Source organism: Tenrec ecaudatus, chromosome 13 (genome assembly GCF_050624435.1).
Source record: "Tenrec ecaudatus isolate mTenEca1 chromosome 13, mTenEca1.hap1, whole genome shotgun sequence".
Lineage (NCBI taxonomy): Eukaryota > Metazoa > Chordata > Mammalia > Afrosoricida > Tenrecidae > Tenrec > Tenrec ecaudatus.
The window spans coordinates 132,799,851-132,825,315 of NC_134542.1; the positions used below are offsets into that span (position 1 = coordinate 132,799,851).

At 37.9% G+C, this 25,465-nt stretch overlaps 1 pseudogene; it reads right to left on the bottom strand.

Annotated features, from left to right (window-relative positions):
* Positions 1–266: 266 nt before the first annotated feature.
* On the bottom strand, positions 267–1,106 carry LOC142424861 (small ribosomal subunit protein eS1 pseudogene; annotated as a pseudogene).
* Between the last annotated feature and the right edge of the window lie 24,359 nt (positions 1,107–25,465).

The window sequence follows — 25,465 nt, forward strand, 5'->3', positions numbered from 1 at the left end:
AAGTTTGTTTTTTCCTACAAAGCATAATATGTTCAGGGAAGTTGCCTCTTTCTAATATATTTTAAAAAATGACTATTGTCTAATTAGCCTACCTGTAAGGAATAGAATCCAGCTTCTACAGGGAAAAGATGAGTAAGGATAAATCACACAGATACTGAGGCTACGATAACAGCAAAGAATATTGCAAATGAGGATGCTAATCAAGAAGCGAGATGGAACTATCTCAAATAACAGTTTTATTGTTTTTTGTCAGATCTTATATAACATTATTTTTTTCCACAATGAGATCTTTTATTTGTTAACATTAAGTCTGAATTTTAGACAGATTCTTGAACTGGTGGCTCATAGCCATCAGCTCATTCCACTTTTGCACCTGTCTCATCGCCAGTAGTTTTTCCAGAACTGCCATGTTCACCATGAAGCTCCATGAGTTTTCCCAATTAAACTTGGGCTTTTTCAGCATCTTGCCTTGTCTGACAAACACATCATGGAGAAGATAAATAGGCTGGCAAGCCTTTTCTATGTCTTTCCCAATTTTCTCTGGAATCCATTTATTGGCCACTTCTTTCAAGTCATTTGTGTGTACTTCTCGGGTCATGATTTCCATCATTTTCTTTCGGATTTGGTGGACCTGCTGGTGCTGAGCATAAGAGGTCTTCCGAATCTGATTATTGCATTTTTTTAGTGAAACCAACACAGAACAGATGAAGTAGATACCCACCGGTAGTCTTGACATCAACATGAGCTTCAGTCATGATCTGCCATTTCTTGATTATGGAGCACATCTTTTCCCGCGTAAGATCCATGCTGCGGAAGTTGGTCTGACAGTGTTTGCCCTGAACATCCTCAGTAATTAACTTAAATTTTCTCAAGGCAACCTCATGGCTTTGCAGATCAGCAAAGCTCACTTCAAAAACTCTGAGGTCATCAGATGCAATTTTGGTTCCTTGAGTCCTGCTGACTAGTGTTTTCCCAATATTCTGTATATTGAACATAGCTGGTGCTTTCACATCACACCAATCTTTCTTAGAAAACGGATCAACCACTTTCTTCTTAGCTCCTTTTTTGCCACCTTTTGTAAGGCGCTTGTTCTTGCCAACCTCCATGGCGTTGTGCAGAGAGCCAAAAGGCTATAACATTATTTCATTAATATTTTAAACTTTCTTATAACGTGTGCTCCTTTTATTATTCTTATTTTAGTATTAATGGTATGAAGTAATCAACTACTTTTTGGTATATATGTTTAAAAATGTATCGAGAGTGGTTATGAGGACAATGAACAGGTTGTTAAAATTATTTTAATCCCACAATGACACCACAGTGTGTCTGTCTGCCAGACTGTGGTGGCTTGTGTGCTGCTGTGATGCAGGGAGATATGTCCCTGGTACTTAAAATGACAGCAATGAACCCCAAGTGAACAGTTTTCAGCAGAGCTTCCAGACTAAGTGTTGAGAACAAAAGGGATTGACTTCCCACTTTGGAGGATGTAGTGAACCTTATGTATGGCTCAAAGCATTATCAGGTACTGAAGGCCTGATGAATGGAAGCAGAGCATTGGGGAAGCCAGTGCTGGAGGATGGGCTCCTCAGATTGGAGGCCACTTGAAATGTGAATAAAGAGGAGCTGCTTTCTCAGAATAGAATTGACCATGGAGACATGAGTGGAGTAAAGTCTCTGGGAGGAAAGTCTTTAGGATCATCAATGGCTGAAGGGACAGGGTTTAAGGTAAGAAGAAACAACTGCAAAAAACCAACAACACCTTGGAATGCATCAAGTATGAATCTAGGAGGTTTGGATGTCATCATAAATGAAATAGAACACATGAAGATCATTATCACAGGCATAAGTGAGGTGAAATGAATGGGTTTTGGTTATTTTGAATCAAAAATCATATAATATATTATTCTTGGAATAACAATCAAGAAGAATGGAGTGGCATCCATTGTCCAAAAGGACATTTCAAAATATATAATGAAGTAACAATGTTTACTGTGATATGATTATATCTATCTGCCTTCAAGGAAATGTAGTCAACACAAACATTACTCAAATAAATGCACCAATCACAAAAGTGAGTGATGAAGAAATGAAAGATTTCTACCAATATCTTCAGTCAGAAATGGAGCAAACTTGCAAACAAGATACATTAATAATTATTGGCTATTGGAATGCAAAAGTTGGAAACAAAAGGGAAGGGACAGTAGTTGGAAGATAGTACTTGGTGATAGAAATCAAAATGGAGATTGCATGATAAAAATTTGCAAGACTGATGACGTGTTCATAGAAAACACCTTTTTTACAACAATACAGATGGTGACTATACTCCTGGATTTCTCCAGATGGAATATACAGAAATCAAATTGTCTTCATCATTTGGAAGAGTAGATGGAGATGTTCAATATAAGCAGCTAAATCCAGTACAAGGATTGACTGTTACAGACCATCAATTGCTCATATGTGTTCAAGTTAAAGCTTAAGAAAATTAAAGCAAATCCAAAAGAACCAAAATGCAAATATGAGTCTATCCCATCTGAATTTAGAGAAGATCTCAAGAAAAAAAAAGATGCTCTCAACACTAATGAAATAAGACCTTATGCACTGTGAAGGACATCCAGAACACAAGAAAGTAAAGGTCATTAAAAAGACAAGAACTAAAGAAAATATCAAAGTGGATGTCAGAAGAGACTGAAATGCTCTCAATTGTATAGTAGTTAAAGCAAGTGAAAGAAATGATGGGGCTAATCCCAAGGGCTCAATGGAGAGTAAATGTCTAGAAAAGAACAATGGAATATAGGCACTAATATGTCAGACACAATTGATGTATGGATTGTAACAAGAGTTGTAAGAGCCCCCAACAAAATGATCTAAAAAAATAGAGAAAGAAATGACAAAGTCAAAGAACTCAAAAGAAAACTTCAAAGGACAGCTCAAGAAGCCAAACTAAAATTTTATAATGAAATGTGCAAAGACCTAGAACTCAAGAGAAATTCAAGCCGTGAGTTGAAATATTGAAGGAGTCTATGGGCAAAATATTGAAAGATGCACTAAGCATCAAGAGAAGATGGAAAGAATACAGTCACTGTACCAAAAAGAACTAGTTAACATTCCACCGTTTCAAGAGGCAGCATATGCAATAGGACCAATGATGCTGAAGGAAGAAGTCCAACCAGTAGTGAAAGCATTAGTGAAAAACATGACTCCAGGAATTGATGGACTAGCCATTGGAAATGCTTCAACAGGTGTATAAAGCACTGGAAGCACTTACTCCTCTATGCCAAGAAATTTGAGAAACAGTTCCTTGACCAATTGACTTGAAGAAATTCATATTTGTACCCATTCTAAAGACCGGTGATCCAACAGAATGCTCAAATTACAGAAGAGTATCATTGATATCGCATTCAAGAAAATTTTTGTGAAGATCATCCAACAACAGTTGCAGCAGTACATTGGCAGGCAGCTACCAGAAGTTCAGGTTGGATTCAGAAGAGGAAATGGAACATGGAAAAAAGGATACCATTGCCGGTATCAGATGGATCTTGACTCAAAGCAGAGAATACTAAAAGGTGTCTAATTGGATTTTATTGACTTGTCAATGTATTTGGCCATGTGTATCATAACAAACTATCTCTAACTTTGAGAAGACTGGCATTCCAGAGGCTTCACTGTGCTCATGTGGAAATTGTACATGGATTTAGAGACAGTTGTGGGACCAGGACAAGGGACGACTGTATGGTTTAAAATCTAGATATGCGTCAGTGTTGTATCCTCTCACCATAATTGTTCAATCTGTATGCTGAACAAATCATCAGAGAAGCTGGCTTATATGAAGAAGAATGTGGCATCAGGATTGGAGGAAGGCCTATTAACATCTGCGATGACACAATTTTGCTTGCTGAAAGTGATGTGGACATGAAGTACTTGCTAATGAAGATCAAGGATTGTGGTCTTTATTATGGTTTACAAGTCAATGTAAAGAAGAGTAGAATCCTAACAGCTAGACCACCAGTATCATCATGTTCACTGGAGAAAAGTCTCAAATTGTCAAAAATCCTGCCTTGTTTTGATCCAAAATCAATACTCACAGAAGCAGCAGCCAAGAGATCAAACGACACATTGCATTAGGTAAATCTGCTGCAGAAGACCTCTTTAGGGTATTGAAATGTAAGGATAGTACTTTGATGACTAAACTGAGGCTGACACACTCTTTCATTCACTTCCATTGAGTCAATGCAGACTGATAGCAACCTTATAGGACAGGGTGGAACTGCCACGGTGAGTTTCTGAGACTAACTCTACAGGAGAAGAGAGCTTAACTTTCTCCAACTGAGTGGTTTCAAACTGCTGACCTTTCAGATTGTAGCCCAATACATGCATAACCACTGCGAGCCAAGCCATAGTATTTCAACTGCTTCATACGCATGTGAAGGTTGGACATTGAATAAAGAAGACAAAAGAATGGATGATACCTTCAGGACCAGGGGTGTGAGGGGCGATACTGGGAGAGTAGAGGGTGAGTGGGTTGGAAAGGGGGAACTGATTACAAGGATCCACATGTGACCTCCTCCCTGGGAGATGGATGGCAGAGAAGGTGGGGGAGGGAGACTCCGGATAGGGCAAGATATGACAAAATAACAATCTGTAAATTATCAAGGGCTTATGATGGAGGGAGGAGCGGGGAGGGAAGGAAAACAAAGAGGACCTGATGCAAAGGGCTTAAGTGGAGAGCAAATGCTTTGAAAATGATTAGGGCAAAGAATGTACGGATGTGCTTTATACAATTGATGTATGTATATGTATGGATTGTGGTAAGAGTTGTATGAGCCCCTAATAAAATGCAAAGAAAAAAAAAGAAGAAGACCAAAGAAGAATTGATACATTTGAATTGTGCTGAAAGAACAAACAAATCTGTCTAGGAAGGAGTATGTCCCAAGTGTTTCTTAAAGGTAATGGTGGCAAGGCTTTTTCTTACATACCTTGGACACGTCGTCAGGAGAGACCAGACGCTAGAAAAAGACCTTATGCTGGATAAAATGGTGGGCCAGTAAAAAGAGGAAGGTCCTCAAGGAAGTGCATTGACACATTGGCTCCACCAATGGACTCAGGCATGGGATCCATTGTGAAAATGGCCCAGTGTTGAGCACATGATCGCTAGGAATGGGAACCAACTTAATAGTAGCGAAAAACAGCCACAAACATTTTTATTTATTGGGTTTCACAAAGAGAGGCTTTTAATTGATTTTGTCCACTCTTAAATCTCTCAGAGTCTGAGATGTTTCCTGAAATATAATAGGTATCTCATAAATACATAAAAATTATTTTTTAATAGGACATCCTGATGTGTGTGTAAATATATACGCACCCCAAAATAATAACAAAGTAACATTATATATAGTGTGCAATGAATATGTCATTTATATTCTGTTTTCCATGTTTTCTAAAAGTCACTAAATTTCATAATAAAATACAAATTTTGAATGCAAAAACATAAAATAAGATGAATCTCAAAGGCAAATATCCAACTGAAAATGATTTGTTTTGCACATCAATTATTACTATGTTAATTTTTTTAATGTGATTCTATTACCTTGACAAGAGTCTACTCATGAAACTGTCATGTTGTGATTAAAATTTTATTTTTCTTGAAATCAATAACGTTGAGGTTTTCCTGTTTTGATGACTTTGAAAATATTATGTAACAAAAACTACACAAATCCTTTGATTTATAAAATGTAGAACACATTACACAATTGAAGGATTCCTGGTAGCATAACAGGCTAAGTAGTGAGCAGCTAATGGACAGGTCAACAGTTTAAACCCACCAGCTGCCTTTTAGGGGAAAAATTAGGCTGTCTGTATCCCTAAGGATATTCAGCCTTCCCGCCTACAGAGTAGTTCTAATCAGCTCCATAGGTTCATCGTGGGTCCATGCTGAATCAATTGCAGTGGGTTTGATTTTTGTGGATTATCATTTGATGTTCTGAATGGGTGCTAGAGAGAAATTTGAGAAGATACGTTTCTTGTAATAATTAAATGTTTACAATAAAGGTTATTCCTCTAAAACCCACAGTGGAGTATTATTAACTAATGCATTATATCTGTGATTTGAAGTTTGAGGCAAAAACTATCACACGTCTACTGAGTGAGATACCTTTTGAGGCAAATATACGCCACTTCCCAAAGGAGTCAAAAACAAACAGAATTTTGGAGGGTGAATAATTCTTCAAGAATAAAATGAGAGATTTGATTTGGGCAAAGGAAATGAAAGTGGATGTTGAGTTCAGGGAACAGTAAAAAGCAGGGCATGGTTAATCTGCATGATAGTCACAAGAAAGGTTAAGAGACAAGCAAAGGAAAAGGACGATGCCTAGACTCTTTGTAGAAGAAGCAGGGTGGTGTTTCTCCAGTGGTATCAAAGTGCGGGGTCAAACTTCTACTCTACATTAATAAATAAGCAGAATGCATTTGCAATGGATGCATCTTCCTGGTTTTACAGGGAATTAAATCCTTTCCCACAATAAAGGTATATGTCAACGTATTTTTCGTCAGAGTCTTTTGTAAGTCTAAATTCCTTACTGTATATTCTTTAGCAGGGTATTGCTTTGATTTCATTTCTTGAGAAAGGCTGTGTAAATTTAGACAGACTGTCTTTTTAAAAGCAAACTGCTTCCAGATTTCTAATACCTCAAACCTAAATAGTGGTCTGAGTGACTAAAATAATTTTGTTTTGTTTTTTTAAATCATTTTATTGAGGCTCATACAACTTTTATCAAAATACATACATACATCAACTGTGTAAAGCACACTTATACATTCATTGCCCTCATCATTCTTAAAACTCGCTTTCCTCTTGGGTTCCTGGAATCAGCTCCTCATTTTCCTTTTTACCCTCCCCCTGCCCCCGCCCCCCCTCTCTCATGAACCCTTGATAATTTATAAATTATTATTTTATCTTATTTTACACTGCCTGGCATCTCCCTTCACCCACATTTCTGCTGGTCATCCTCCAGGGAGGATGTTATATGTAGATCCTTGTGATCAGTTCCCCCTTTCTACGCCTCCCCCCTCTCCCTCCTGGTATCACCACTCTCACCCTTAGTCCTGAGGGGTTCATCTGTCCTGGATTCCCTGTTTCCATTTCCCTTCTGTACTGCTGTGCATCCTCTGGTCTAACGAGGTTTGGAAGGTAGAATTGGGATCATGATATTATGGGTGAGGAAGCATTTAAGAACTAGGGGAAGGTTGTGAGTTTTATTATTGCTACAGTGAACCCTGAATGACTCATCTCCTCCCCAATACCCCTCTGCAAGGTATGTCCAGTTGTCTACAGATGGGCATTGGGTCCCCATCATGCGCTGCCCTCATTCAAGATTGTATGATTTTTTTTCCCCTCCACCTTTCGTGCTTGAAACCTGATACCCTCGGCCCTTCATGATCACACATGTTGGTGTGTTGCTTCCATGTGGGTTTTGTTGCTCAGGGCTAGATGGCCGCTTGTTTACTTTCAAGCCTTTAAGACCCCAGATGCTATATCTGTTGATAGCCGGGCACCATCAGCCTTCGTCACCACATTTACTTATCCATACATTCATCTTCAGCATTCATGTGGGGAAGGTCATCACACAATGATGGTTTTTGTTCTTTGTTGTCTGCTACCTGATCCCTTCAACACCTTTTATTCACACAGACTTGTGTGCTTCTTCTATGTGGGGTTTGTTGCTTCCCAGCTAGATGGCCACTTGTTTGCCTTCAAGCCTTTAACACCCCAGATGCTATATCTTTTGATAGCCAGGCACCATCAGCTTTCTTGACCACATTTGCTTATGCACACGTTTGTCTTCAGCGATCATGTCGGGAAGGTAGTTATCATGGAATGACCGTTTAGCTGAGTAAGGTGCTCTTGTATTGAGGGAGTGAGCAAGCACGAGGAGTCCCAATGTCCACCTGCTACCTTACTACTAAACCTATAAATATATGCACATAGGTCTATTTCCCCCATAATCGTAAATATATTTACATATATACATGTCTGTATTTAGGTCTCTATATACACCCTTTGCCTCCTATTCCTTTCCTCTAATTCCTTATGTTTTCCTCCTGTCCCACTACAATGCTCAGCCTTCATTCTGGTTTCAGTAATCCCTCTCAGTTACATTGCCCTTGATCACTCCGTACCAGTTCTTCCATCCACCCCCTCTACTGGTTTTGAACCACTCATTGTTCCCTTGTCCCTGGGTTGGCCAACACCTCCTCCCTTCCCCTACCTCCCACACGCTCATATCCTTTCTGGACCATTGGTCCTGTTATTTTCTTCTCATATTGTTTATCCAGCCTATATTTTTTTAGATGGACCTGCAGAGATAATATGTGCATAAAATTGCGAATGGCGTCGACAGCACCAAACAAAGTGGCACATAAGAACATGGCGACAATGGCAGCAACACTGACTAGCTAACAAACCACTGAAATATAAAATTTAAAGAAGAGAAAAAAACAAAAAATCAAAAACAAACAAAAAAAGAAAAGCCTGTTAATAGTTCAAGGTCTGTTTGTTGACCTTTAGGAGTGTTTTCCAGATGAGTCTCATGGGGTGCCACGTCCTGGGCACTCCATTGCATGCTCCAGTGTTTTTCCTCAGTGTGGTGAGGTCAGCTCAGTCACACATCCCACATTGTGTCTCTGGTGCTGTCCCACGTAGGGCCATGGGTCAGTGCAGGATGTCGCATCTCACAGTGGGGCCGGTCTATGGTCCTCTCTGTACATTGGGCCCTCTAAGCCGGGCTATAGTCCTCTGAGCTTGGTGGTCCCAGGTGTGCTCCACTCCCTCCCTCCTCCTCCCTTTGCTTCAGCTTCCTTCTGGGTATCATAGGTTAGTTCCTTTCCCACACCAGATGATCTATTTTCATTTTCTGTGACATCTCTTCCATAATGGGGTTTGGGCTGATTCTGGTTAGGGCAGGTCATATGGTCCACATTCTTTAAGTATCGCCAGATTGATTTCCACAGTGGCTGTACAAATCTACACCACCAGAAGTGGAGGAGGGTTCCTGCTTCACCACAAACCCTCCAACACTTGTTGCTCTCTGATTTGCTGATTTGGGCTAGCCTCAGGGGTGTTAGGTGGTATCTCATGGTTCTTTTGATTTGAATTTCTCTTATGGCTAATGACCTGGAACACTTTCTCATATGCTTGTTGGCCATATGGGTCTCCTCCCTAGTGAAAGTTCTTTTGCCCAGTTCCTTAGGGGGGGTTAATGGTTTTCCTTTTTGCAGGTCGTGAGGGTGTTGTAGATTTTAGGAATGAGCCCTTTGTCCGATGTGTCATTACTAAAAATCCTCTCCCAGTCTGTGGGTTGTCTTGTCACCCTCTTGGTGAAGTCTTACGAGGTGCACAGGAGCATTATTCTTATTAAATCCCATTTGTTGATTTCCAGTTCACCAGTGTGTGTGTACCCTTCCCTATTGCAGTGATCCTATGAGTTCCCTGGGCCAGTGCTCTGAGGTTAGTCCCTTTTGGTTTTGTTTTTAAAGGAGAAGTAAAACTGAAATAGACGGAGTATTTAGAGACAAGTTCATTTCAAACAAACAAACAAATAAATAATAAATAGGTTGCATACAGTACCTTAAATAAAGATATAATTTTAATCTATTCTTCCTATTCAGCTTCCCATTAACTTCAGAAATTGCACACATTTTGTGATGAAGTTACAGGTCACAAATTCACATTATAGGTGAGTCAGCCACATGGTCACATCTTCATGCTCCTCTTTCTTCCCAAAATAGTTCCTCATATCGTAAGATGGTTAACTGTGTTTGCTCTTCAACATTCAAGTCAATTGCCAACCATTCAGGGAAGGTTATTACAGACAAACTCCTATCTTTGCAGTTACTGTGATGTTGCGATTCACTTGTTTGCTTATGTTCTTCCTTATTTTTTACACCCAACTCCTTGAAGTCTGTAAATTTGTATCCTTGTGGCTAGGCATCTATATGACACTCAATAAATATTTCTATTTTTGAAATCATTTTATTAGGAGCTCTTATATAGATATTATAATCCATAGTTCCATTAGATCAAGCATATTGTACAATTGCTGCCCTCATCATTTTCAATATATTTTCTTGAACTCCTTGATATTAGCTCATCCTTATATACTTCATCCCTTATCCTACCACTCCCCCCGAACCCTTAAAATATGATTATTATTGTTTAATTAGTATTTTTTGAATGAATGGATTAATTAATTTGTATGTAGGAATAAAATAACAAATTGATATCACATCTGAATCAAGAAATACATGACCTCCCTCCTGCCCCCCCAATCTCATAATCAAGTTAACATACTTAATTAAGCTAGATTGCCTACAGAATTTCAAGAATTAATTTAAAATAGAATTCAACAATAGGATAAAAAGTTAATTTCATTTACATTAATAATAGTCCTACACTTATTTTGCTTTTAAAAAAATTATTTTATTGGGGCCTGTTAAAATTCTTATCACGATCCATACATATATCCATTGTGTCAAACAAATCTGTATATATATTGACATCATCTTTTTCAAAATATTTTCTTTCTACTTGAGCCCTTGGTATCAGCTCAATTTTTATTTTTCCTCCCTCCCCCATTTACCCTCCCCCGTGTCTCTTTGATAATTTATAATTTTTTTCCATATCTTCTAGTGACCACTGTCTCCTTTCACCCACTTTTCTGCTCTCTGTCCCCTTGGGAGTGGGGCCATATGTTGGTTATTGTGATTGGTTCCCCTTGCTCCCCCACCCTTTCTCCTAGTTGTATTGCTGCTCCCTTTATTGGTCCTGGGGGGTGTTTATCTGTTCTGGATGTCCTGTGTTGCAAGCTCTTATCTGTACGAGTACACATGTTCTGGTCTAGTCCGATTTGTAAGATACAATTGGGCTCATGATTGGGGGTGTGGTGGGAGAGGAAGCATTGAAGAACTAGAGGAAGGGTATATGTTTTATTGGTGTTATACTGCACCCTGCCTGACTCGTCTCTTCCTTGTGGCCCTTGTAATAGGGGTGTCCAATTGATGACTGATAGGCTTTGGGTCTCCACTCTGGCCTGCCCCTCATTCCCACTTATATGACTGTTGTTTGTTTGTTTTGTTTTGTTTGGGGTCTTTGATGCCTGATACCTGATCCCATTGACACCTCATGATCACAGAGGCTGGTGTGCTTCTTCCATGTGGACTTTGTTGTTTCTCAGCTAGATACTCACTTTTTTTACTTTCAAGCCTTTAAGACCCCAGATGCTATTAAATAGGCTCTATGTGAGATCTGTGGAATCATAAAGTAAATTCTAATTTATACTTTTAGTCAAGACTCAGAATGTGGAATAGCAATAAAGTTTCCATTTAGACCAATACTCTTGTATACCTACACATATAAACTTAAAAAGAACGAAGGAAGCACTTTTAGAACAGATAAAATTGTCAATAAGTTTACACAAATTGTTATCACAAGTCTTTCACAGAGATGAAATATGGTAGCTTGAATAATGTGTTGTAAAAATAATAGCTCCTCTGGCCCTATTGAACTATATTGCACTAGCAATGAACAGTAATTTAAAGGCATAATCATAAGAGTAGTACTTAAGATTGAAGTATAAGACTCATTTCTAAAATAACTATTTTAATAATAAAACCCCATAGCACAGGGATGCTCATAAAATGAAGGTTCTTGTAGTCAATAACTGAAAATTCTAAGATGTGCATAAGGCCCAAGCCAAAATGAAGTCAACAAACGAACCCACGACAGAGTTCCAAAGAGATGGCACTGTCTTTCCAGGCCTCGGATACAGTACAATTGGAGAAGGAATTCTTCCATGACCAATGGCCCTTTGTTTTATACAGCGATTAATGTTATATATCGCAATACCCTTTAACAAATTACACAGAAAACATTCCTTGTATTGTTGCTAAGATTTTTAGTAAATAAATTCTTAGGAAAATTTTAGCTGATGATTTCTCATAAGTTCTCCATCACTTTACCATCAGCAGAATTTGCAACTCAGAACAAAATAGGTGCCAAGGCTTGCACATAAAATATATCAGTCAGTGTTTTTCACCATTGTATCCCTACCCTAAGCCAGTGGGTATTCAATTATTAGATACTCAATCAATGCATAATTATGATGTGAATTAGGGAGTATCTGAAAATTAGATTTTATGTGAGAGTGTAACATTGAGGATGATAAATATAAATATCTCATTGCCATTGGTTCTATGCTGACTCATAGTGACCAATAGGATGGGTAGAACTTGCCCTGGGAGTTGTTGAGACAGTTAACTCCTTATGGGAGTAGAAAGCCCTCTTTCTTTGTCCCAGAGAGCAACTGGTGGTTTTGAAGTGCCGAACTTACATATTTCAGTCCAATGCATAACCACCTTGCCACCAGGACTCTTAAGATGTTACAGAGAGAGTAAGGAATTCTCTATGAGACATTCTATGGATACAATCTTAAGGCAATAACTTAGTCGATTCATCCAGTTGAATAAAGACATTCATAGCTAGACTGGAGATACCAAGAACATCAAGCTGGAAAGGAAAATTTGGGGACTATTCTAGGGGTCTTTTGAATTATACCTAGAAGTCTTGATTTCATTTTAAACCTTTGGAATTCTTCCAATTATTTTTACCCAACATGTAGTAGCAGAGTCTATATTATAAGCAAGGGGAATCAAGATACAGTTTTGAGAATTAGCAATTATGTTCCAAAGCTAAGATACCATTTGGTGACAGATGTTAGGATGATTAAAGCATTCATTTTACTTGATGTGGAATTTTATTTCATACAAAATAATTGAAGAAATTAAGCCATGAATGTGGCTTTCAGAAAGTGAATTTTTGAAATCTGTGGGTCAGAGTTGAAATTTAAATTCAACCCATTCCCTCAAATTTTAATTATTGCAAAATAAATATTGTCATAGACTGAATGATGTTTCCATTATGGTTTTCAATAAAATAAACACTAAATAAAGGGGAAAAATGGATCCAAAAACAAATTAGTGAGTAACTGCAACAATGGTGTGTGGCTTCATTACCAGGAATACACACATTTTCTTTAAATTTTGCATTTTCTGTGTATTCTATCTATTCTTTTTATATTCTGTTTGAGACTGGTTGAGGGTGTATTTCTGTTCAGTTTTTTGAGAGAACAAAAGTACTGTTTTTAAACAGAATCACCCTGAAAGTAAACCAAGCAGACACTCGCTGTGACTGCTGCTTTTGATGTTGCGATTGTTAGAGGTCATTGAGTGGGTTCTGACTTGCAGGGAGCCTGTGTACAACAGAACAAAATTCTGTCCACACCTGTGCCAGCCTCATAATTGTTGCCATGTCTAAGCCCATTGTTGTAGCCCATGTGTTTATCTATTTGAGTGTTTTTCTCTCTTTACTGAACCTTTCTTTATGTCTTTCTCCAGGGTCTGGTTGCTCCTAAGACCCTGAGCAAAACACCAAACCACTGTAATTATTTAACCATCTTGTTCTGTTATATAAACAGAAAAGTTTGTGAAGAATTCTATACTGAGTAACCTATCTAATTTGGGTCTACTATTGAAAGGTCTCAAATGGTTGCCTATTACTCTTAATTAAAATGTTATTCTTCTACAGATCTTTTTTGTGAAACAATGGGGACAAGGTGGAAAGGTTTTGAAATCAGGCTGGTTAAATCTTAATCTAACTAGTCAACACCTACGAGCACAAGATAAATTGACTTAATTTCTCTAAGCTTCTCTTTCCTCATCTGCACAACAGAATCTGTAGCACTTAATTCAGGGGCTTGTTGTAAAACTTGATTAGATAATTTATATCTTCTGCTTAGATACCACTTACTGGTAAAATATACATTCCAAAGGAGCCCTCTTGGTATTGTGGGGTAAGTTAATTGCAAGGTTGGCAGTTCAAACTCTCCAGTCATTCTGCAGGAGAAAGATGAGGTTGGTTATTCTTATAAGGATTTATAAAGCCTTGGAAACTATATGTAAGGTTGCTATGATCATGAATTTATTAGATGGCAGTTATGTTTTAAAGTATATAAATGTCTAAAACGTTAGCAATATTGGGGAAAAATACTGGCTTCTTAATATGCTCCATTTCCTCCAAAGTTCAGCCTCTGTTCATTGAGAGTGAGTGCTTCTCGCTTTGATTTCCATCATATTTATCCTTTTTGGACTATGTTTTCCCTGTGGAAACAGCTTTCTTGCTCCTGAGATAATGGACTAGTCCCTCAACAACAGGAATAATGTAATTTTTAAAATCTTCCTATGATTAAGAAATCACCATTTACAGCATAAAGCATATTGGTAAAATATACCATATGAGGAAAAGGGAAAGCATACAAAATGGTACTCCCAAAAAGAACCAGATTTTTTCAAATCTATGTATATAATTATTATTATTTGTACAAAATAACCTTATCATCTTCAATGTACTCACCATTACACTTGATGCATTTCTCAAATCTGTGATTCCATTCTTAGAAACATTTTTCAAAATCATCTGTTTGTGTGGCAGACAGCATATCCCTCACTTTTTTCTTCATCTCTTCTATGCCTTCAAATCACTGTCCTTTCATGTCCTTCATTTGTGGAAACAAAAAGATGTCTAACAGAGCAAGGTCAGGGGAGTCAGTTGTGTGGGGCAAGAGAGTTATGTTGTTTTTTGCCTCAAACTGGCTCACTAAGCTGGCTATATGAGCAGGTGCATTGTGTGGTCGCAAAACCAGTCCCCTGTCTGCCACAACTCAGGCCTTTGCTGTCACACACTGCTATGCTATCTTTTCAGAAACTCTAAACAGAAAGCTTGTTTGGTGGTCTGACATGGTGGAACAAACTCCAAATGCATTACGAGTCGATATTTTCATCCATTCAGGACATTGACAGACATGCAGGATGAGGTTTGTCACCAATGAATATTTCACCCCTTTGGAAAAAAGGAAAAAAAACACTAGTACACTTCAGGTTTTCCCATATTGCTATCCTTGTAAGCTGTATTCAACATCACAACAGTTCCTGTGGCATTTTCCCTGTACAGGAAACAAAATTTTTAAGCTGCAAGCTCCTTTCTTAAATCTGCCATCACCAAAAACAAGGTATGAGCAAAACTTATTTTACCAAAAAAAAAAAAAATTCACTGTGATCAGAGAGAACCTTCCCAGGTGATGTCACTGGGTTCAGTGACTCACCAAGTTAGCTCGATGCTTGCTTAACCTACTACGAAAGCTCCACTCTGCCCAGCAAAATTCTGATTTGAGTGGGAGTACCCCCTCATATATGTAACCTTAAAAACATATCTTTTCCCACCCTCCCATTAGAAATGAACTTGCCTACTCCAAGACATAAAGACAGATGAGGTGAGGGGAGCACATGTGTCTTAGAGAAGACAAGCACATTTTTTGTTTCTGGGAGACAGGAACAACTTCCCATCTGGAAGAAATGTATAACAATACTTGTATAGAACCAAAGTGGGGAATATGCCTGGTACTATGTTCATAAATGGACACTTTTGACCTAGTTTTTATCTAGATGTTGATGATCCAGATTGTGTATTATAGACACCTGGGGCATTAGACTGTATTCTTTTAAGGTTCACAACATCTGGACTTTAGTTTACATATCTTGCCTTGAGGGTGTCCAATCAATGGTGGTCAGTGACTGTCATTTGCTATTTTAATGCACTCCTTGCTCTATTGTGAGATGTATTAATCTAGTAAGTGTGGTACCATCACTGTCAATATTATTTCAAGGTTTTCCTTATAACCAACTCCCATTGTTTGTGTAAATATTATCCAGTGACTTATAGTTTAGCATACAAGTAAGCAATTCGTGTATTACAGTTCATAGCTAACCTATACTTGTATAATTTCCCTTTCTCAACCATGTTTTAAATTCTTCACCATTGGCTAAATTAATAACACTATATAATATATAATAAAATATAATAACAATTAGTTCTTATTTTGGATGGTATCAAGCAATGTGTGATGAAAAAACTGGACGATCCCTCATGTGTTAGGCAGGGTTCTCTAGAGAAACAAAAACAGGACATTTATGATTATTAATAGATAGATTTATCAGCATGAAGGAATATAACCGTGAATTAGTCCACATAGCAGTACAGAGGGTTCAGTTCAACTCACTTCCATGGAACTTAATATACTGGAAGTCCTTCATCTTATGAGGACTGCTGGGTCCAAGGTCAAGGAAGCAGACAGCTGATTCTTCCATAAGGCAATGCAGGCAATCTGCCCACAGGCAGCAAACAGCAGGGTGGGTCACTACCTGTCAGCAGCTCAGGAGCTTAAAGAAGCAGGCCTGGATGGGATCTTGAGCTCAAACAATGTGAGACAACAGGATCTACCAGCCTCAAACTCAAGTGCTGTACCCACCAGCAGCATGGCAAAGCAGGTCTCAAAAGGAACCTCAAGCTCTAGAGACATGATCCATGGGTTGGCTGCCCTACAAGTGGCGTAGCTCACAAGTTGAAGCAGAGAACCAGCTAAAGCAACTTCATGCTGGTCCAATCACCAGAGAGCAAGAGAGAGAGAGGAGGGCCTTTCTGAGCCATTTATCTCTTTGCCCTCTAATCAAACTGCAACCTTATTAATCCCACATGTTTCTATTGGCCAGGTTGGCACAATAAACCTACCTTTCTACCTGGCTATCAGAAAGAACCTGGTCTGAGCTCTTACAGGTTTATCACCAAACAAGCAACCATCGAAGTGAGGCATCAGTTAAGTCCACATGGAAGAAATACATTAGCCTGTGAGGTCCAAGGACTGTAAATAATATGATCCAAATTCAGGAAGGGAATGGTATCAGAGCTTCAGTTGTGAAAACCTGGTTTGCAGAAGACTATGAACAACAATGGAAGACCCCAATCCACTTACAGTATCACACAACGATTAAGCCCCAGGTGAATTCCCTCTGACCATAATTGAGTCGAGGGATGTGAACAACCTTATAATCAGACAGAGGGCATTATAAAGTCAATTATTGCAAACACAGGCTAAAGGTTAAAGTATGACATCTGATATTTTATTCTCCCTTTTGACCTATTTATAAGTTGTTTCAGTTAAAAAGACAATGAATGGGAAATACATGTGGTTTAAAACTCCAGTGAATCCTTTCTGACCATACACCTGGGGCGTGGATAACCTTGATATGTAGAATCCATTGGAAAGTGGATTATTCAGATGTAGTTAGGTTAAAAAGTAATGCCTAATTATTTGATCTCTCTTTGCCCATTTTAAATTTATTCTAGTGTTTGATATTTTCTGCTTTTTTATCAATTGAAATTTTTCTCTGTTTTGCTGTCTTCTCTTTTTGTGTATGGATTTTTTGTATGCTTTTCTATATATAAAATCCAGGATAGGCTGATAGAGATGGTAACTGCATTAGTGGTTTCTGGGAGGTCTAGCAGGGGAAGTTATGAGGAAATAGGGAGCTAATAACAACGGATATGGGAAAGAAGAAATGTCCTAAAGTTGATTATGCTAATGATTGTACAACTCCTCTTGGTATGATTGAACTACTTAATTGTAGGATATGTAGAAATAAGTAAATAAAATGACCAATTTCAACATAGAAGTCCTTTTTGACTTGTCTTTTAGTTTAACTATATAAACTAATGAAACTATATTTTGCAATATTCGTTTCAGTAATTTTAAAAATGATTTGAGCAAATTTCTATTGAGAATATAAATGTTTTATACTCTATCCTGATCTTCCAAACAAACTTTGACATTAATGAACTGATATTAGCAATATTTTTTTAAAGATACCACTTAAATAACTGGCTCACACATGCAGAACAAGCCAAACCTTGGTTCTACTGTTTTAATCTGAATTCAAATGTTTTACCGATGCTACCATATCACCTCACATGTGATATTAATACAGTAATAATTTATTATCCACACAATAAAAAGTATAAGTTACAGAAAAAGTTGTCCTGTTGACATATTTAGAGCAACAAGTTTAAGTCACTAATGCAGTAGTTGAATTGCTTTTTAGAATTATCCAGGTTAAACTCAAGAAGTGAAAATTTAATATTTTTGCAGGCAATTATTGTGACCACTGTTATTCATTTTTTCTAAAAGATATTTTGGCACAATATACTTGGGTTATTTAAACTAATGCTCACAAAAGGTGAAGGAATCTCCGGAATGAACAGATAGTATATGACAGCATGTCTTTGGGCCATGGAGGGATTTCAAATAGTTTGAAGAGAAGAAACCTAGGAAACAGCAAGAATGAGGTTGTACTTATTTTTGCATCATCTTAACTTAATTTACTTATATTTCAGTGAACTATAAAGAGAAAGGAATTCAGACCTCAACTGATAGAATTCACTAGCATTTCATTTGCGAAAGACTTGGTGCTTCTGATGAGCATAATAATAGCCTCTGCCCTAATCCCTGGATGCTGGGAAGAAATGCGTTATTTACTTGGCAAAGAGAGCTTTGCAGAAGTGATTAAAAGTATGGATCTCAAGAAAGGGAGATTACCCTGGGTTATCTGGCTAAACTGAATGTAATCACCTGAGTCCATTAAAGCAAAGAAATTTTCAAGATTTCAACCGAGAGAAAAGATCAGGGAGATGCTTGTTGACTTTAAAGAAAGAGGAACGCACTAGAATTATAGGTGTCCTGTAGGAACTGGAAAAGATAAGAACACAGGCTGTCTCAAGCAGGGGTCCTCTAACTTTTTAAATAGGGGGCCAGTTCACTGTCGCTCAGACCGTTGGAGGGCTGGATTATAGTTTTTAAAAAGAAACCTATGAAGAAAATTCCTATGGGCCCAGGACTAGTCGGCTGCTTAAGCCGGACAGGCAGCAGCGGCAAAATCGCCTGGCGAGCCGGATAAATGTCCTCGGCGGGCCACACGTGGCCCACAGGCCATAGTTTGAGGTCCTGTGAACAATTTGATTTTATTTAACCCAGTAAGAAATATGTGAGTCCTATTTACAGAATTATAAGCTAAAACATTTGTGTGGTTGAAGCCAACATATCTGTGGAATTTATGATGGTGTCAATGGAAAGCGGATTATAGAACAGAAATCTGAACATGGTGATTGCAACCTAACAGTGGCTTGATGGAGATAGTGTGAGAATCTTCCTTTTGAAGATTACAATGTTGAGACCTCTACTGGAGAGATTGCCTTTATCCTGTGCGCTGCTTTGAGTTAGAATCTACTAATGTTTTGTGCCTTCAGTCTAAGGCACTGCTTTCCCTCAGACAACCAGCAGCTCTTGTGTTAGCAAGTGAAAACATTTGTCATTTTGATGAATGCTTTATTTACATAAACTTTCATTAACCATGGATCCAAAGACAGTGATACCAGCAGTAAAGCTGAGGAGAGGAAAACTTTTGAGGACCACAATAGAGTTAAAGAAAGAAATCATTGCAAACTTTGAATAGGGTCGCCGGTTTTCTTATCAGGTGGCTGAACATAACATGGTTACGTGGACATATGAGCATTTTTTAAAAACAAAAATGTTACTAAAGCGCCTAATGTAGCAAAAGGTGGGTTATTTGTAACCATGAAACAAATAACCCGGTTGAAAAATCACCGTTAATTTGGTTAAATCAGAAAAAATTCAGTGGCAATCGCGGATCAAAGACAGTGATGTCTAGAGAACTACAAGCCTCTGTGGTGATTTAATGAAAAACAAGAAGAGGCAGACACAGAGTAGTGAGGCATGGGAAGAGGCGTGTGGAAATCAAGACAAAGTCGATAAGTCTGAGCCTGAATGTGCTGAGTAGGTACAGGCGGAAGGTTTTGTTACCCAGTAAGTGTTCATCTGTAGCAAAACCAGGCTTTTTGGGGAAACAATAAAAAAGCCCAATAGGTCCTTCATTACTAAAGAGGCAAAGGCATTGGAAGACCAGAAGCCTGTGAAAGATTGGCTTACTTACTGTTATTGTGTGGGAATGCTAGTGGGGATTTTACAGGGAAATCCATGGCTGTGTGCCAGTCTGAAAACCCACAGGATTTTCAACAAAAAATAATGAAAAACAAGCTAATTTTAATGACTGTGCTAGTTTTTGATATTTCATTTACATTATTTATTGTGCTTAGATGGTTTAGGGGTTGTTTCCATAACATAGGGCTGTTAACTTTGCATTAAATCCTGGAAAAATGCATCGATAAGTAATTTGGGGGCCTCGGAACAGTTATTTGCTCTTCCATGATTTCTTAAGGGAAAAATATGTTCAGTTCTCAAACCTTTTGGTGTTGGAACACATTGAGTTTGACAATTGAAGTATCCCTGTAACAAAAACAGCTTCCAGAGATAGCAATTGTGTTAGTCTGAGTACTTTAGAGAAACAAATCCACAGAAACTCATGTATAAGAGGGAGTTTTATATAAAGGTTAACTGCACATCACGAAAACATCTCAATCCAGTGCTGCCCATGCCCACAAGTCCAACATTAACCCATATTCCAACACTAATCCACAAAGTGCTCATCCAACTCACAAAACATACACTATGATGCCGACTGCAGGAGGAAAGCCGAGTCAGTGAATGTGTAAGTATCTCAGCTCTGGCAGGGGTCTCCACATGGTTGCTCCAGCACCCACAGCTGCATCAGGGTAGGTCCATGTGGCTTCTCCTGGGGGATGTCTTGCAGGAAGTGAGCCTTGCCAGCTGAAGAAGGGAACTGGCTAAGGCAGCTGCATCCTGGTCGGACCATCAGAAAGCAAGGGATGTGAGAACTAGAAAGGGGAGGCTCACTGACCCATTTATCCCTCCACCATTCAATTAACCCCACATGTGTTTATGGGCCAGGTTGGCACAATCAACTAACTAGCTTAGCAATTTTGCCATGGTATGCAACCTTCAGTATACATTCATGCGAGTAACCACTGAGGGTTTAAAAGAACTTTCATAGCATTTAGGCACACACATACATACAAAACCAGATTCACTGCATGGAGTTATCTGTGTGTTTCCAAGACTAACCCTTCAGGGGAGGAGAAAGCTTTATTTTTCTCCTAGGGAGTGGCTTGTCATTTTGAACTCTTGACGCCCAACGGTCACCACTATACAACAAGAGCTCCACACAATCACAGTGGAACCTAAATACGAATGCAGGTGTTTCATACGCTCACATTTCAGAACAGATAGACTTCAATTATGACCAGGACTCATACCATTGGACAAGTCAAAAATGCATCCATCAGTGGGGAGATAATTTTCATGGACATTTCAAATGTCATCACTACTTTATTTTTTTATCTGTCCCTCTTTACTTTTATACAGTTGATATTTTTCACTTTGATTTTGCCCTTACCTATTTTTAGGATAAGTTAGATTGGAAACATGAAAAAAATCCATTTTCTTTAAGTGTAAATAGAGAATTTCCATAATGTTTATGGTATCTACTGATATATCAATATTTCATATATTAAAAGGTTACAGTTTATTATATTTTAAAAATAATTACCCATGGATTCATTTAATTTTATTCTAATAAAAATAGATCCTTACTCAATCATTCATTTTCATATCCTAACTTCACTGTAAATCTTTACAAGATAATGAAGTATGCCAAGATAACAAATGGGTTTTCAAGAAAATCCTGAAATCAGGGAAAAGATAGTATACATTAAACATTTACTTAAATAATCAATTTTCAATAAATATATTGTAATGTCATTCAGAGAATGATACTTCATAATTCATTTCATATAAGTCAGAACATAAGTGTAGTTGAGGTATAGTAGAAAGCAACATTTGCCCAATCAAGTAATATTTTGTGTAAGCTTAATTTAAAAGCCACTGGACTTAGAATAGTAGGAAAACTGGCAATAAGATAACTTTTGTAATATAGTACAATATAGGGGGAAATATTTGTCTGATTAGATTATCATAAAGATTAGAATTTGAAGGAAGACATACACCCTATAATTTGATTTAGAAAGCCTGAAGGAAATAATGTCCTTTATGTTTAAATTCAGATTTTAAATTAACAAAATGTTTCATCTGAAGGTAAAAGTAATTGGACAATATTTGCCTATTTACTTGAAACTGAGAAAACATTTCTTTTATGTGATAATTTTTTAATTGGTTTTCTTGGGTCTAAGTTTTGTAGAATTTGTGACTTTCATAGTAATTTTTCACTAGATTTGATATCAAGTATCAAGGGTTTAGCAGAAGTGTTCTATAGTAAATATGATTTCCTTTAAATTCATCAAAAGAAAATAAAATACAGATACAGACATATCATATTTAATAAAAACTTATCATATTTAACTAATACAAGATTTATATTCTGAAAATTACAAAAGGTTAATGAAAAAATCAAATAATATCTTAAATAGATTGTGCATAGTTGGACAGATATCCTGTAGTCATGAACTATAAAATATAATCTTAGATAACTTTGCTTGTAACTTCCATTGTTCTCTCTCCAAATTCACTGATTCTTTTCTAAGTACTTCCCATTCAATTGAATACATCCTTTAGTTTTTTTTATTTTGGGTTATTTTAATATTTAATTTAAAATTCCATTTAGTTATTCTCTAATTTTTTATTTCTTTGATGATTCTTTCCTTTTATTTGTTTCAAGCATGCTCATAGCTTGGTGAAGCATTTAAGGGTTGGCAGATTTGAAATCTTTGGCAAATAATTCTACCATGTCTTTTATCTCAACATTGACATTTATTAATTTTTTTCTTTACATTCTGTTTCATACACAGTTTCTGTTCTTGGTAAATTATTTTCAAGTGAGACCGGAACATTTTGTGTGATAAAAAAAAACTACAATATTTTTTAAGCTTTCTGCATTGCCTGGCTTTCACTGTCAGCACTCCATGTGAGAAAGTAGTTTCCTAGCTCCATTACTGACACATGAGAATACAGTCCAAACGTCATCATGATGTATGTGGCTTTCCTTGACTGCTAATTGGGTGTTAGAATTTCAGTCTCTGATGACAATATCCTGTCTGAAAGGTTAGCATGAATGCTGTATTGCTCCCACAATATTACAGAAGGTTAGAGGGTAGTCTCCTTATAACAGGCAATGAAGACATTCCGGCCTCTCATATATGCCTCCTATCACACCAACCCAGTCAAGGGGCTGGGGCGCTTGTGGATACCTACCTAAGCTTTCCAGGTTGTCTGAGACTGCAGGCAGAGTAATCTCAGTGTTGATCAGAAACAAAGGTGTGCACTACCCACAAACAGTCATACACAGTGGTAGGGGGTTGATCATTATGCACCCATTTGTCTTCAGAGACCATGTCTTGCAGGTATGCATCTTGGAATGCCAATTTAACAGAACAAAGTGTTCTTTCATTGAGGAAGTACTTGACTGTAGGTCCAATGTCCATCTACTGCCTTGCTACCAAATCCAGGAGCATATATGGTACCCAACAAAAAAAAAGGAGGAGGGGGCTAGAAAAAAGAGGAAAAAAAGGAATGGGGAGGGAAAGAGAGTGGAGCACATCCTGGCCCACCAGGCCTGGAGGACGATATCCCTGCTCTGAACAGTCAATGCACAGAGTGGACCATATGGCTGATCCACTATGAGACATGACATGAGTCCCTCACTGACCCATGGTCTTTAGGGACAACACTGGAAACTCATTGTCAGGATTGGCTTGGTCTGACCCCACTACACCAGGGCAAAACACTAAGGGTGTACGGCAGAGCAACAGGGGAGCAGAGTAGGAAGCTCCCAAGGGAGTGAAAAGGATAAATTTTGGGGCCAGATCATCACACGCCATCGGATTAGAGTTGAGGACACTCCTAGAGTTCAAAAAACAGACCTTGATCTATTTACATGTTTTCTTTATTTTTTAAATGAATTTATTTTTTTGGTCATTGGTTTTCTTTGTTTTTGTTATCGTGTTCTCTTTCATCACTTTGTCTTGCTGTGCCTTTTTTGTGCATATTATTATCTCTGCAGGTCTATCTTGATAAAATCGGCTGGATGAACAGTCTGGAGGAGAAAACAATGGATGGATGGTTCCAGGAAGGCATAGGAGAGGGGAAGGTGGGGGAAAGGAGGTGGTGTTGACTAACCCAGGTACAAGGGAACAACAAGTGATCCAAAATTAGTGGCAAGAAGGGTGTGAGAGGCCTGTTAGGGATTCAGCAAGGGCAATGTAACTGAGAGAAATTACTGAAACCCAAATGAAGCCTGAGCATAATAGTGGGACAAGAGGAAAGTAAAAAGAAATAGAGGAAAGAATTAGGAGGCAAAGGGCATTTATAGAGGTCTTAAAAAAAGGCATGTACATAAGTAAATATATTTATATAGCATTTCTAACTCTTATCTGTACTAGTGTGCATGCTCTGGTCTAGCCAGATTTGGGGTCATGGGGGGGGCAGTAAGCATTAAAGAACTAGAGAAAAGTTGCATATTTCATTGGTGCTATACTGCACCCTCACTGGCTTTTCTCTCCCTTGTGACCCTTCTGTAAGGGGATGTCCAATTGTCTACAGATGGGCTTTGGGTCTCCACTCTTCAGTACCCCTCATTCACATTGATATGATTTTTTTGTTCCGGGTCTTTGATACCTGATACCTGATCCCTTTGACACCTCATGATTACCCAGGTTGGTGTGCTTCTTCCATGTGGGCTTTGTTGTTTCTCCGCTATATGCCCACTTGTTTATCTTCAAGCCTTTAAGACACCCCAGATGTTATATCTTTTGATAGCCAGGCACCATCAGCTTTCTTCACCACATTTGCTTATGCACCCCTTTTGTCTTCAGCGATCGTTTTGGAAGCTGAGCATCATGGACTGCCAAGTTATTAGAATAAAGCATTCTTGTATTGAGGGGTATTTGAGTAGAGGCCCAATGTCTGTCTGCTACCTTATTTTTAACATATAGATATATGTACACAGATCTGAGATAAACATAATATGAGGACTATTTCCTTTTTGTCCCTATTGGTCAGCAGTTCAAATTCCAGTAAAGAGTTATAGCATCAGAAACTTTAAAGAGCTTTTCTACCTTGTGCTATAGAATATCTAGGAGTGGGCATCAACTCAATGGCAGTGAGTTTGATATTTGAATTTTGGGTCATATGACAAAAAAAGAAAATTCAGCAAATGCATCATCATCATCATCATCATCCCATGGAACCTAAGGCCTCTAGTCTACTTTTTAAATTTTAATTTGTGAACTTTCAGTTTACTTGTTAGTTTGTTTATAGCAGTTCTTTTGATGTATAATTCAAATATTATAGGATTTGATGGTTTAAATATATAGGTGCACTCATTAACAAAATCAATTTTAGAACATTTTTTCATTCTTGTATTCATTATTCTTAGCTCCTCCCTATTTCCCCCAACCTCCCTTATTTTAACCCTAATAAACATTAATTTAGTTATTATATCTATGAATTTACCCATTCTGAATTTCATATAAAGAATATCATAAACCCCAAACCCTGAAACAGACAAAATAAAACAGAAGATTCTT